At 39.4% G+C, this 12262-nt stretch overlaps 1 protein-coding gene across 3 annotated transcripts in view; it reads left to right on the top strand.

The window, feature by feature from the left end:
- Positions 1–12262, top strand: part of TMEM108 (transmembrane protein 108) — a 290574-nt gene that overhangs the window by 73126 nt on the left and 205186 nt on the right. Inside the window, exon 1 of one of the 3 annotated variants that reach the window (XM_069473234.1) lies at positions 1177–1482. The exons of the other annotated variants lie outside the window; for them this stretch is intronic. The gene's annotated coding sequence lies outside the window, so the exon portion shown is untranslated. Of the gene's footprint in view, positions 1–1176; positions 1483–12262 lie in introns of those variants that run through there. 3 annotated transcript variants of the gene reach the window in all.

Below are 12262 nucleotides of genomic sequence, written 5' to 3'. Positions count from 1 at the left end.
AAGCTTCTTTTTAGAAGAAATTCCAAAGTTGCAAGGATAGAAAAGTGGGCCTTATGCACCCGACCAGACATAGTTATCTCATAAAAGATGAACAGTGGTCCACCATGTCTGCTGCTGGTTGTATCCCTGGACTAAACTGGCAATTCTCCTCTTTTGCAGCAGGGGCTTTGCCTTCCTTGTGGAAGACAGCTAGCCACAGCTAGTAGGAATGCTTATCCAGTAGCTTTTGTTTTCCTCCAGGACCTGGCTTGATTATCTCACTGGTTGCTTTTAGGAGGAAGAGCCCACTGTTGGCTTCTGTTCTAAAAGGGCACCAGGCGAGCCTGGAATCCTATCAGCAGAGTACCCTGAGAGCTCCATAAACTGGTCATTGTTCAAGCTTCTCCACTTTATGTGGATTTTCAGAGAAAGTATTTCATTTTAGGCCACTCGGATTATAGACACTTTGAGTATTTCTTTAGAATTCACAGAGAGGGTAAGAATATGGACAGCAGCAGCAGTCCTTTGTGATCATGTTGGTTTCTGACCCCAAAATAACCCAAATGATAAAGAACAATCTATAAGTTAAAATATTTGGTTGCCAGCCTGTTAAATAAAAACAGGAGGGTCGGAAGGTACACAACATCACGGATAAATAAACCTGGCTTTCTGAATGGAGGCAGCTGTTGATAATTTAACTTCTCTTCTTATAGCTGAGGGGGATGGAGATCTGAGATTCTCTGAGGACTAAAGTTCCTCTGGAGTTAGTCCAGGGTGAGCCCCTCAGAGCTGTCCACTCTCGGGCCACTGCCTTGAGCCTGTGGACATTTTTTTTTTTTTTTTTTACCTTGGGGCAGAGGAGGCTTCATTTTGCCCAGTTGCTGTGTGTGCTACAGGTCAGCACCAGTGAGGTTGCCTTGGCAGCTGCCCTTTCCACAGCCAGCCCGCTCCAGTGTGTTTTAGAAGATAAGCGGGGGTGGGGGCGGGGGCGGGGAGCCAACCCCCTTTAGGAGGGCCTGGAACAGTAGTTGCTAGGCAAGTTAAAGTAATTCAGCGTCCTTGCCAAATGTCTGCCACGCAAATAGAGAACTTTCAGGGAAGGGGAGTGAGATGGTGTGTGTTGGTTGCCATAGGAATGTATCCCTGATTGGAACAAGACCACAGAGTGGGGAAAGCAAGGCGGCAGCATCTATGGTTCTCTGTGCTTGGGAATGGGAGCCCACAGTGGGCAGTGGAGCAGAGGCAAGCCACGGGTGGCAGGAGTAGATGAGACCCTGGATTCTATGTGAAGCTAAAAACAGGGGAGAAGAAAGAGTAGATTAAGTCAGGAAGATGATATGAGGAGCTCTTATGCTTCTCTGAAGACCTGAAACATGTTGGAGAATTTACAATTCAGAATTAAGCCAGGAAGAATTCCAACTAGACTCTAGAATAAACCCAGATTTAAATTAAGTGGAGATTTAAAATAGTACAATTTAGTGGAAAAAGATACTTAATTTGAAGGTAGGTATTTGTATTTATTTAAGTATTATGTCAGATTATGTATTTTGGTTCATAAAGCAGAGGTAGTAATTAAAGATCTGTTAATGAATTATACTGCTATATTAAGTTCTGATTTATGGGGGGGGGAAGCACAGTTGACCAAATTGGGTGAAACTTTGGACCTTGAAGAGGTGCTCTGGCAGGAACTTACTACCCCATTAACAAGTACCCTGTGCATCTGGTGGCAGCTTCCAGAATGACAGCTCAGGGTCTGAGTGGGAATAAGTGTTTTTTAGCAAATGTTGAACCTTGAATGTGCTATTTAACTTATCTGTGATTAATCAATTACCCAGTGCTGAAAATGGGAGGTGAAAGCTATCCCTTGTCTCATTCGAATGGTGTGAGCATGGATGCTGTTCACATTTGAATACAATTTTGGGGGGTGGGAAGTGGTGTAAAATCCTAGGGTGTATGTGATGGTAATAACAGGCTTAGTCGTCAGTCCATATGGTTTAGGTCAAAGCTTTTCTACTTTTTAGGTCACAATCTTAAGGGAACTTTTTTAACTGATAAACTTATATGCATAAATTTGTATATATGTAAGTATATATAGATTTGTCATTTGCCATATATTTGATTCATGTTCGGAGGGTATTTAAAGTAGTTTCTTCTTTAGAATATATATATATTGAAATTATATGTCACTGTTTCTTTTTATATGGTTTCTTTTTTGGGTCATGTAAAAGAAGACTAAAGGGACATGACATTTATTCTCAAATAGTTGCATTCTGGTGATGCATAAATACAAAGGATGCCATGGGACGCAGATTAGAGGTCACTGTTTTTTGTTTCCGGGTTTGCTCCCTTGGTCAGTTTCTTTGATCTGGAACTTCAAGGTCATTTTTACTTTGGAAATGATCACATGCTGGCCGATTGACATCAATGCACTAATCTGAGGCAAATTTGTAAACCAAATGCCAAATTTTAATTTACTGAGAGTTGAATCAAGTAAGACAGACTGTCCTTGGGCTTTTCAGATGGTGTACCCTAGTATGATTTTGACAATGGAGCCAAAATATATATACTGGCTATAATATTTCTTTAAAAAAAAATGTGTTCTTATATAGACCCTCCAGAATCTGGAGCAGCACTGCCCAATAAAAATATAATGTGAACTTCAAATATGAGTCTCACATGTAATTTGAAGTTTTCTAATAGCCACATTAAAAAAATAAGAGAAAACATGAAATTAATTTTAGCAATATATTGTATTTAGCCCAATATATTCAAAATATTATTTCAGGCTGGGAACAGTGGCTCACACCTGTAATCCTAGCACTTTGGGAGGCTGAGCCAGGGTGATACCTTGAGGTCAGGAGTTAGAGGTTGCAGTGAGCTATGATGATGCCACTGTACTCTAGCCCTGGTGACAGTGATACTCTGTCTCAAAAACTACATATATTATTTCAACATACACTATTGTCCCTTGGTATTTGTGGAGGATTGGTTCCAAGACTCTCCTAGGATACCAAACCCTGTGTGTGCTCAATTCTTTTTTGTATAAAATGGTCTGGTACTTGCCCATAACCTATGCACATCCTCCCATATACTTTAAATCGTCTACATAATACAATGTAAATGCTATGAAAATAGTTGTTGTATTGGTTTTTTATTTGTATTATTTTTTGTTGCATTTTCATTTATTTTTTGGATATTTTTGACCCACAGTTGGTTACATCTATAGATGCAGAGCCCACAGATATGAAAGTCTGACTATAACCAATAGAACTGATTATTAATAAGATATTTTGCACTCTTTTAAATACAAAGTCTTGGAAATCAAGTGTACATTTTATATTTACAGCACATCTCAGTTTGGACACTAAAAAGTCATGGGCAATACTTGCCTGTATTTAGATTAAACCTTATAGTTGAAAAAGTAGATTCCCATACCCAAGTTGTTCCAAAAATGCATATCAGCTTTCCAATAACTGAAAAACAGTGTCCATTTCTAAATTTAAAATTTAACTTTAATTGAAACTAAATAAAGCTTAAAATTCAGTTCCTTAGTCTCACTAGCCATATTTCAAACACTCAGTAACCACATATGGCGAGTGGCTACCATATTGGACAGCACAGAAAGGACTGCTTTTCTCTAGCCTTTTTCTCTACTCCCACAGATCTCGGATCAGGAGACCTGTGTGAGAAATCTAATGGAGAAGAGAGTCTCATTTTTTAAGTGTAGAACTACAAAGAGTTTACACTCTTAAAAGGAAATTTCCATTCAAGCTGTATTATAATCTGCCTGGCAAGGAGTTATCTTTCTGGTAGAGCATACCATCTCCACCCTTGTTCCTAAATACACCCTTCATTGTCTTCCCAGGAGAGGAAAACATGCCAGCCATGACAGTTTGCCTCCCTCCGGCTCCCCTGTGCTGACTTGTGGCTGGATCATTTCCATTACATCAGTGTATTTCCTGGTTATAGGCCCTCTTTATCTTTCTCATTGTTTCAGTTTCCACATTTGGCCCTCATTTCTGTTACCTTAGTGCAGCATTTAAATGTTTAACTTCCAATTTAGTTCTTAATTACGGTCACGTATATCAAGGTGAGTGTGGTTGATTTATGTTAATTTGAATAAGAAAAATTTCCTTCTTTGAAATTTAGAGCCCCTTGCTCTAGATTTCTGGGTAGCTGGGCTGAGAAACCTCCGTTTCCCTTCCCCTGTGGAGGTATCTTTGGGAAAATCAGGGTTCTTCAGTATAGTCAGCCTGTAATGAATTAGTCAGACCTATGAACCTTAAAGAACTTCTCTGTTCCCGAGACAGGAGGAATTCAATACTTAGGTGGGCAGGTACGTGGGCAGGCAGTGACGTGGAAGGCAAAGACTCCCCTTAGCCTTGCCAGAATTTTTGTTCCACACCTTGCTTGAGTTTGACACTTGCTTGGCACCTGGTATAATAGTGATCCTGTCACCAGTTTGTAGAGCACAGAAATTCATCATTTTCTGTTGGGTACCTGCCACTTGCAAGGGACATCACCAGTGATAAAACTTACCCACTATGTTCTGGAATATATCAAGTGAAAAGCACTTATGTAGCTTTTTCAGGTCTGGAGAATGATGGCCTAGAAATGGGCTCATGTCCAAGACAGTTAACAAGCCCTGCCTTGGCAAGAAAGTTATCTTGGAAATTAGGAAATACATGTTTGACCTGTTGCGTCATTTTAAATTAATACGGATATAAATGCACATTGTTCTTCTCCTTCATTACCATCAGAAGCAAATCATTTCAAAGCCAGCTAAAGCTTTATGGAATGAATACCAGTGACAACCTGTAAACCTGGATGCCAGTCCCAAGTCAATTGGCAGTGAGGACTGTGATAACAGGAAAGCCAATGAGTTGCTCTGGGCCTCACCTCTCACCTTTCAAGAGCATTAGACCAGGTGATCTTGAGGCCTCTCAGTCATCACATGGGTTGATCATCTAGTCTCATTCCCTATCTTCTCAGAGGGAGGCACACAAAGTCACTTGCTAAGATCCCATAGCAAGTGGGAGGCGGGTCTCTGGTTCTCAGTTACATGCTTTGTCTGCCCCAAGGAGCTTCATCATGTACTGAGAGGTTGAGCCTGAACCAAATACAGTTATCTAGAAGGAAAGCTGCTTCCCAGTTCTTCCCATAATATTCATTTTTGTCTGCTCATATTTGAGGCTGCTGGCCACACCTCTGAAACTCGTAGGTTACCTGTTTTTGCCTTCTTCATTTAACTGGTCAGTAATTCAGCTCAGATAGCTTTCTGGCATAAAGTCTTCCAATGGTGGCCTATTTAAAAAACACCAAATTAGTTCTTTGCTGGTGAAGATGCATGGTAACAAAGGAAAAAGCAGTAGCTGGAATGCCACATTGTATTTGCTCAAACAGAGCCCATTAAAACAACTGCAATAAACAAGCTAAGCAAAAGAGAGGGCCCCAGTAGCTGCTTTTGTTGAAGTGCCAGTGTAAGTTGGAGGCCCACTTCCAGGTGTTGAAGCATCACTCACATATAAGAAGCTGGTCTTGGCTTTCTTGGGAAGGCTTCTTTTAGCTGTGGCAAACCCAGGGATCTTCATACTCCTCTTTCTGTCATTCAGTGAAAAAAGCCAAAGGTACCAAGGAAGGGAAACTTATTGACTACCTGTTATGTACCAGGCATGCTAAGTATTTTCTATATAATGGCTCATTTAATTCTGTAACCACCCTGCAAGATAAATAGGTATTATTTCCATTTAACAGATCATTAAAAGTGCTCAGCCAAGTTATGTAGCTTGTCTAGAGTCACACAGTAAGTGAGCAGGGATTTTATTTAGCTTTAAAAACTGGTTGCTTTCCACTAACGTCCAATAGCAGATGATAATATGTAGACCCCAGTGATTTCATTTTGGTTCCACTGAATTTGAGGACACCTGATATCGTATGGTAGATACCAACATAAATAGACTAAAATGAAAGGTAGATATAGTAATGGTAATTGACTAAATTTTGTCGATAAGCAGAATTTGTTAACCTGCATCTCAGAGATCCTTTAAAGATATTAAAAGAAAAAATATTGAATTTTTTTGCAAATAACAAATTTATAAACATATCCACTAATTGGCATGTTGGTCAGTGGCAAAATGTGTATGAATCCTAAATTGAATTTAATTTTTGGGGTGCTACCTCCTTTTAGGTAAAATACTGTGCTGTCATTTTGGTTTTAAAGAAACCCTGCTGTTTGGGCTATTGGTTCTCACTCTTCTATCCTTTGGGTAGATAAAGGGATGACATTTGCATTCAGTGTCCTTCCCATAGATGTGGCAACTGTTTTGGTTAACTATTGCTCCATAACAAACTGCTCCAAAACTTAGCCTCTTGTTGAACCGTGTTTATTTGTCTCACGAATCTGCAATCTGGACGGGCTCAGCAGGGACAACTCATCTTTGCTCTACTCAGCATCAGCTGGGTTGGCTTAGAGGCTGGGGGCTGGACTCATCTGAAGCTATCCCACTCACATATCTGGAGCCTGGCTGGGAAGACTAGAACAGCTGGGCTCCTCAGGCATCTCTGTTTCTTTGTGGTCTCTCCAGCATGACAGCTTCAGGGTAGCCAGACTTCTATACCAGCTCAGTGCTTAGCACGTGACCCAAGAGAAAAAAAGTCAGGCAGGAACCTTATCTGTTATGACCCAGCCTAGGAAATCAGACAGCATCACTCTGCTGCATTCTGCTAAATGAAGCAGTAACAAAGGCTTCTTAGTTTCAGTGGAAGTAGAAATAGATTCCGTCTCTTGAGAGGGAAGTGGAAAGTTTCTGGAAGAGCCTTGCAGTGGCCATTTTTGGAAAATACAGACTGCCACTCAGATAAGCCAGGTTGCATGTTATACACTGGTGCCTCAACTGGATGTATCTCTGGGCCTTTCTCTCCCACCCAAGGAAGCATATTGGCATGCAAATGGAATATAATTTATTCCATTATAATTTAACCCACCATAATTTACACTTTTCAAAAAAAATCATCTGCAAATTTCTATTACTCTATCTACTGTTAGAAACAAATTATTTGTAAAACACCAGTGGATTAGGTTAATGAGGTGGATGGTTAAGACTCCCTAAATTTTCCATCATTTTTGAGTTGATACCTCTTTAATGTTCCTGAATTGACATCAGGTTTCTGCTTTTCTACCTTGTGTGCAGAGGTAAACGGCTGAATATTTATGTAAGCAGTTTTGCATAGAAACCTTTCTGTTTAAAACTAAACAGTGAAGACAATTGCACTTAAAATTGAATGTTTCCTGAAGGAGTTGTTCCAGCATTTTATAGCAGCTGCCGCCGCCTCTTTTGGATATGAAATGATTATTCAAGACACATTTCTTGAATTTACAAAATTAGTACAGGCAAAGTTTGTTTTACTGAGCTCACTTTATTGTGCTTCACAGATTTGGTGTTTATAAATTGAAGGTTTGTGGTAACCCTGCATTGAGCAAGTCTATTGGTGCCGTATTGCCAACAGCATGTTTTCACTTCATGTCTATGTGTCTAATTTTGGTAATTCTAGAAATACTTCAAATTATTTCAATATTTATTATGCTGAGTTGTGATCAGTGACGTTTGATGTTACTGTTGTAATTGTTTTAGGGCACTGTGAATTGCATCCATGTAAAACAGCGAACTTAATTGATAAATGCTGTGCATGTTCTGACTGCTCCACTAAACAACCATTCCCCCATCTCTCTACCTCTCCTTGGGCCTCCTTATTCCCTGAGACACAACAATATTGAAATTAGGCCAATTAATAACCCTACAGTGGCCTCTAAATATTCAGGTGAAGGGAAGAATTGCTCATCTCTCACTTTAAATCAAAAGCTAGAAATTGTAAAGCTTAGTGAGGAAAGCATGTCAAAAGCTGAGATCGGCCAAAAGGTAGGCCTCATGCACCAAACAGCTAGCCAAGTCGCCAATGAAAAGGAAAAGTTTTCAAAGGAAATTAAAAGTGCTATTCAAGTGAACACACGAATTATAAGAAAATGAAACAGCCTTATGGCTGTTAGGAAGTTTTAGTCGTCTGGGCAGAAGATCAAACCAGCCACAACATTCCCTTAGCTGAAGCCTAATTCAGAGCAAGGCCCTATCTTCCTTCAGTTCTGTCAAGGCTGAGAGAGGTGAGGCAGCTTGCAGAAGAAAGTTTGAAGCTAGCAGAGGTTGGTTCATGAGGTTTAAGGAAAGATGCTGTCTCTGTAACATAAAAGTGCAAGGTGAAGCAGCAAGTGCTGATGCGGAAGTTGTAGCAAGTTATCAAGAAGATTTAGCTACACTAAACGAATTTTCAATATGACACAACAGCCTTCAGCTGGAAGAAGATGCCATCTAGGACTTTCATAGCTAGAGAAGAAAAGTCAATGCCTAGCTGCAAAGTTTCAAAGGGAAGGCTGACTCTCTTATTAGGGGCTAATGCAGCCCCTAATAAGACTTTAAGTGGAAGCCAATGCTCATTTACCATTTCAAAAAACCTTAGGGCCAGTAAGAATGATGCTTAATCTACTTTGTGCTTTATAAGTGAACAACAAAGCCTGGATGACAGCTCATTTGTTTGGAGCATAGTTTACTGAATATTTTTAGCCCACTCTGGAGACCTGCTGCTCAAAATAAAAGATTCTTTTCAAAATATTACTACTCGTTGACAGTGCACTTGGTCACCCAAGAGCTCTGATTGAAATGTGCAAGGAGATTTATGTTGGTTTTGTGCCTGCTAACACAACATCCATTTGGCAACTCATGGATCAAGGAGTAATTTTGACTTTCAAGTCATATTATTTAAGAAATACATTTTGTAAGACTATAGCTGCCACAGATGGTGATCCCTCTGATGGATATGGGAAAAGTAAATTGAAACCCTTTTGGAAAGGAGTCACCATCCTAGATGCCAGTAAGAACATTCATGATTCATAGGAGGAGGTAAAAATATCAACATTAACAGGAATATGGAAAAAGCTGATTCCAACCTTCATGGATGAGGAGTTCAAGACTTCAGTGGAGGGAGTCACTGGACAGACAACTGGAATTAGACGTGAGCCTGCAGATGTGACTGAAGTGTTGCAATCTCATGATCAAACTTGAATGGATGAGGAGTTGCTTTGCATGGATGAGCAAAGGAAGTGGTTTCTTGAGATGGAATCTACTTCTGGTGAAGATGCTAAGAATATTGTTGAAATGACAACAAATATTTAGAAAATTAGAAGCAGTGGCAGAGTTTGAGAGGATTGACTCTAATTTTGAAGGAAGTTCTCTTGTGGGTAAAATTCTGTCAAATAGCATTGCATGCTACAGAGAAATATTTCATGAAAGGAGGACGCAATTGATACAGCACACTTCATTGTTGTCTTATTTTAAGAAATTGCCACAGCCACCCCAACCTTAAACCACCACCCTGATCAATCAGCAGCCATCACCATTGAGGCAAGACATTTACCAGCAAAATGATTACAACTCTCTGAAGGTTTAGATGATTGTTAGCATTTTTTAGCAATAAAGTATTTTTAATTAAAGAGTGTACATTGTTTTATTAGACAGAATGCTATTGTACACTTAATATACTACAGGGCAGAGTAAACATAACTTTCATGTGCACTATGTGTATAAAACTTGTGTGACTCTATTGTTATATTTCCTTTTTTATGGTGGTCTAAAACCGAAGCCACAACATCTTTGAGGTATGCTTGTAAGTGAGATCACATGGTGTTTGTCTATCTGTGCCCAGCTTATTTCACTTAACATAATGTCCTCTAGGTTCACCCATGTTGTTGCAAATGACGGGATTGTCATCTGTTTGAAGGCTGACTAGTCCATTATGTAAATATGCCACATTTTCTTTATTTATTGTTATCTTTTAAAAATATATTTCTAATATTGCATTATAACAGAATGTTGGTATACTATTACTTGGAAATTTATTGAGGTTATCTTTATAACTTAGTCAGGTTTCAGAGTTAAGTATTTCACTAATTGTTGCATTGAGAATTCTGTATATCTAAAAGCCTATTAATTATGCTGTTTAAGCCTTTTTTATCCTTACTGATTTTTTTTATCTGCTGAAGCTATCAATTACTAGGAGAGTTGTACTACAATTTTTCCCTCTAGTGATGGATTTCTCCATTTCTTTTAGTTGCCATATATGGCATAAGAAATATATATTTGGCCTCTGCCCCCAGTTACTGACCCAGAGCTCCTAAAATGCTTATAATTTCCTGAGTGCTAGGAGTTCTAGGAACATATTTTGTTCTAATGTTTGGTCTTTGACCTTGGTTCCTGACACAGTGCTCCTAAAATCCTTGTAACTTTCTGAGTGATTGGGGATGATAGTAGAGTCTGACACAGAGTTCCTAAATCCCTTGAAATCTCCTGGCTGATAGAGCTACTTTTGTTCTAATGAGGCAACTCTCAGTGGGCTGCTGGGTAGTTTCAGGATGGGGGTTATTCATCAGAAAAAGACCAAGCCATGATTAGAAAGTGGAACTTTCAGCCTCATCTCCCAAACTCCAGGGAGGGGAGAGGAGTTGGAGATTGAGTTAATAACTGATGATGCCTATGTGATGAAGCCTTCATAAAAATCCCTACACTATGAAGTTCAGTGAGCTTCCAGGTAGGTGAACACATTGAGGTGCTGGGAGGGTGGCACACCCCAAAAGAGAGTGTTAGTTCCACACACATGGACCCTTCCCTCACCCTGACTTCCTTGCCCTATGCATCTCTTCCATTTGGCTGTTCCTAAATTGTATCCTCCTTTATTATAAACTGGTAAAGGTAAATAAAGTGCCTCCTGAATTCTGTGAGCCATTCTAGCAAAGCAACCTGAAAAAAGGGGGTCATGTGAATCCACAGTTCACTGTTGATTGGTCAGAAGTGCATGTGGAAACCTGGGGCTTGTGATTGGCATCTCAAGTAGAGGGGAGTCTTTTGGGACTGAGCCTTTTAACTATTAATAACTCCAGGTAGATAGTGTCAGAATAGAATTGAATCATAGGACACTCAGTTGGTGTCTGTAGAGAATTGGAGAATTGCTTGGGGTGAAACAAACCCAAACATTAGATGTCAGAAGTGTTGTGAAAATATAGGAAGAAGGTATTTTTTTTCTTTACTACATACATTTTTTGCATAGATTGAGGTAATATTCGATGGATAATACAGATTTATAATTAAGTCTTATTTCATGTTTTAGGTGTGTCTCTCACAAGCAACACAGATTTTTGTTTAAAAATCTTTACCTTTGGAGAGTTGGGTTCATTTGCATTCATTGCAATTAATATTTAGATGTATTCTATCACTCTAATGTATTTTTATTTATTAATGTTTTCTGTTTCTTTTTTTGCCTCTCTTCTTAACATCTTTTTTTGATTTATTTATTTATTTTTTTTTTTTTTGGAGACAGGGTCATGCTCTGCCGTCTAGGCTGGAGTGCAGTGGAATCATCATAGCTCACTACCACCTCAAACTCCTGGGCACAAGCACTCCTCCCACCTCAGCTTCCTAAGTAGCTAGAACTACAGGCATGCAGCACCACACCTGGCTAATTTTTTCTATTTTTTGTAGAGACAGAGTCTCATTCTTGTTTAGGCTGACCTCGAACTCCTGGCCTCAAACAGTCCTCCTGCCTTGGCCCCACAAAGTGCCAGGATTACAGGCATGAGCCACACTGCACCCAGCCATCTTCTTGCCATCTTTTGAATTGGTAATTCTTTCTCCCCTTAACTCTAAGTTTCCCCTACTTTTTTGGAGGTTGTATGCTCTGTGTCTACTCCCTGAGTAGCTGCTCTCACTATCTTAACAGGCATCCTTCAGAAAGTCTCTGTTGAATGAATATGTCACTTCTCATGCTCCAAAATTCAAAGACTTGCATTTCTCTGGTTTCCCTAGTTTTCCTCCACAAATTATACCTTTTTTATAATTTTAAATAATGTTTGCTTTTCCCCATCTACTTACCGTTATCTTCTCTCATTGTTATTTTCTTCCATCTCAGAGTTTCCATCTCCTATCATTTTTTTTTTCTTTCTGAAGTATGTACTTTAGAATTTCCTTTAGTGGGTCTTCTATTTTTTAAATGGCAAACTCCATAAACGTATCAGTGATAGAGATAAATAAGGTGTGCTCCCATACAATATGCAATTGCAATGTAAACTAAGTACAAACTTAGAGGTTAGGATAAAGTGAGAGTGCAGAGAAGCGAGGCTAAGTGTAGGAGTGTGGAGGGCATCTCAGGAACAACCTTGAGAGTATGTGAAATTAGAGAAGGCTAC

The sequence above is a fragment of the Eulemur rufifrons genome, chromosome 7 (assembly GCF_041146395.1).
Source record: "Eulemur rufifrons isolate Redbay chromosome 7, OSU_ERuf_1, whole genome shotgun sequence".
Classification (NCBI taxonomy): Eukaryota; Metazoa; Chordata; class Mammalia; order Primates; family Lemuridae; genus Eulemur; species Eulemur rufifrons.
This window is presented reverse-complemented; position numbering and strand designations above follow the sequence as displayed.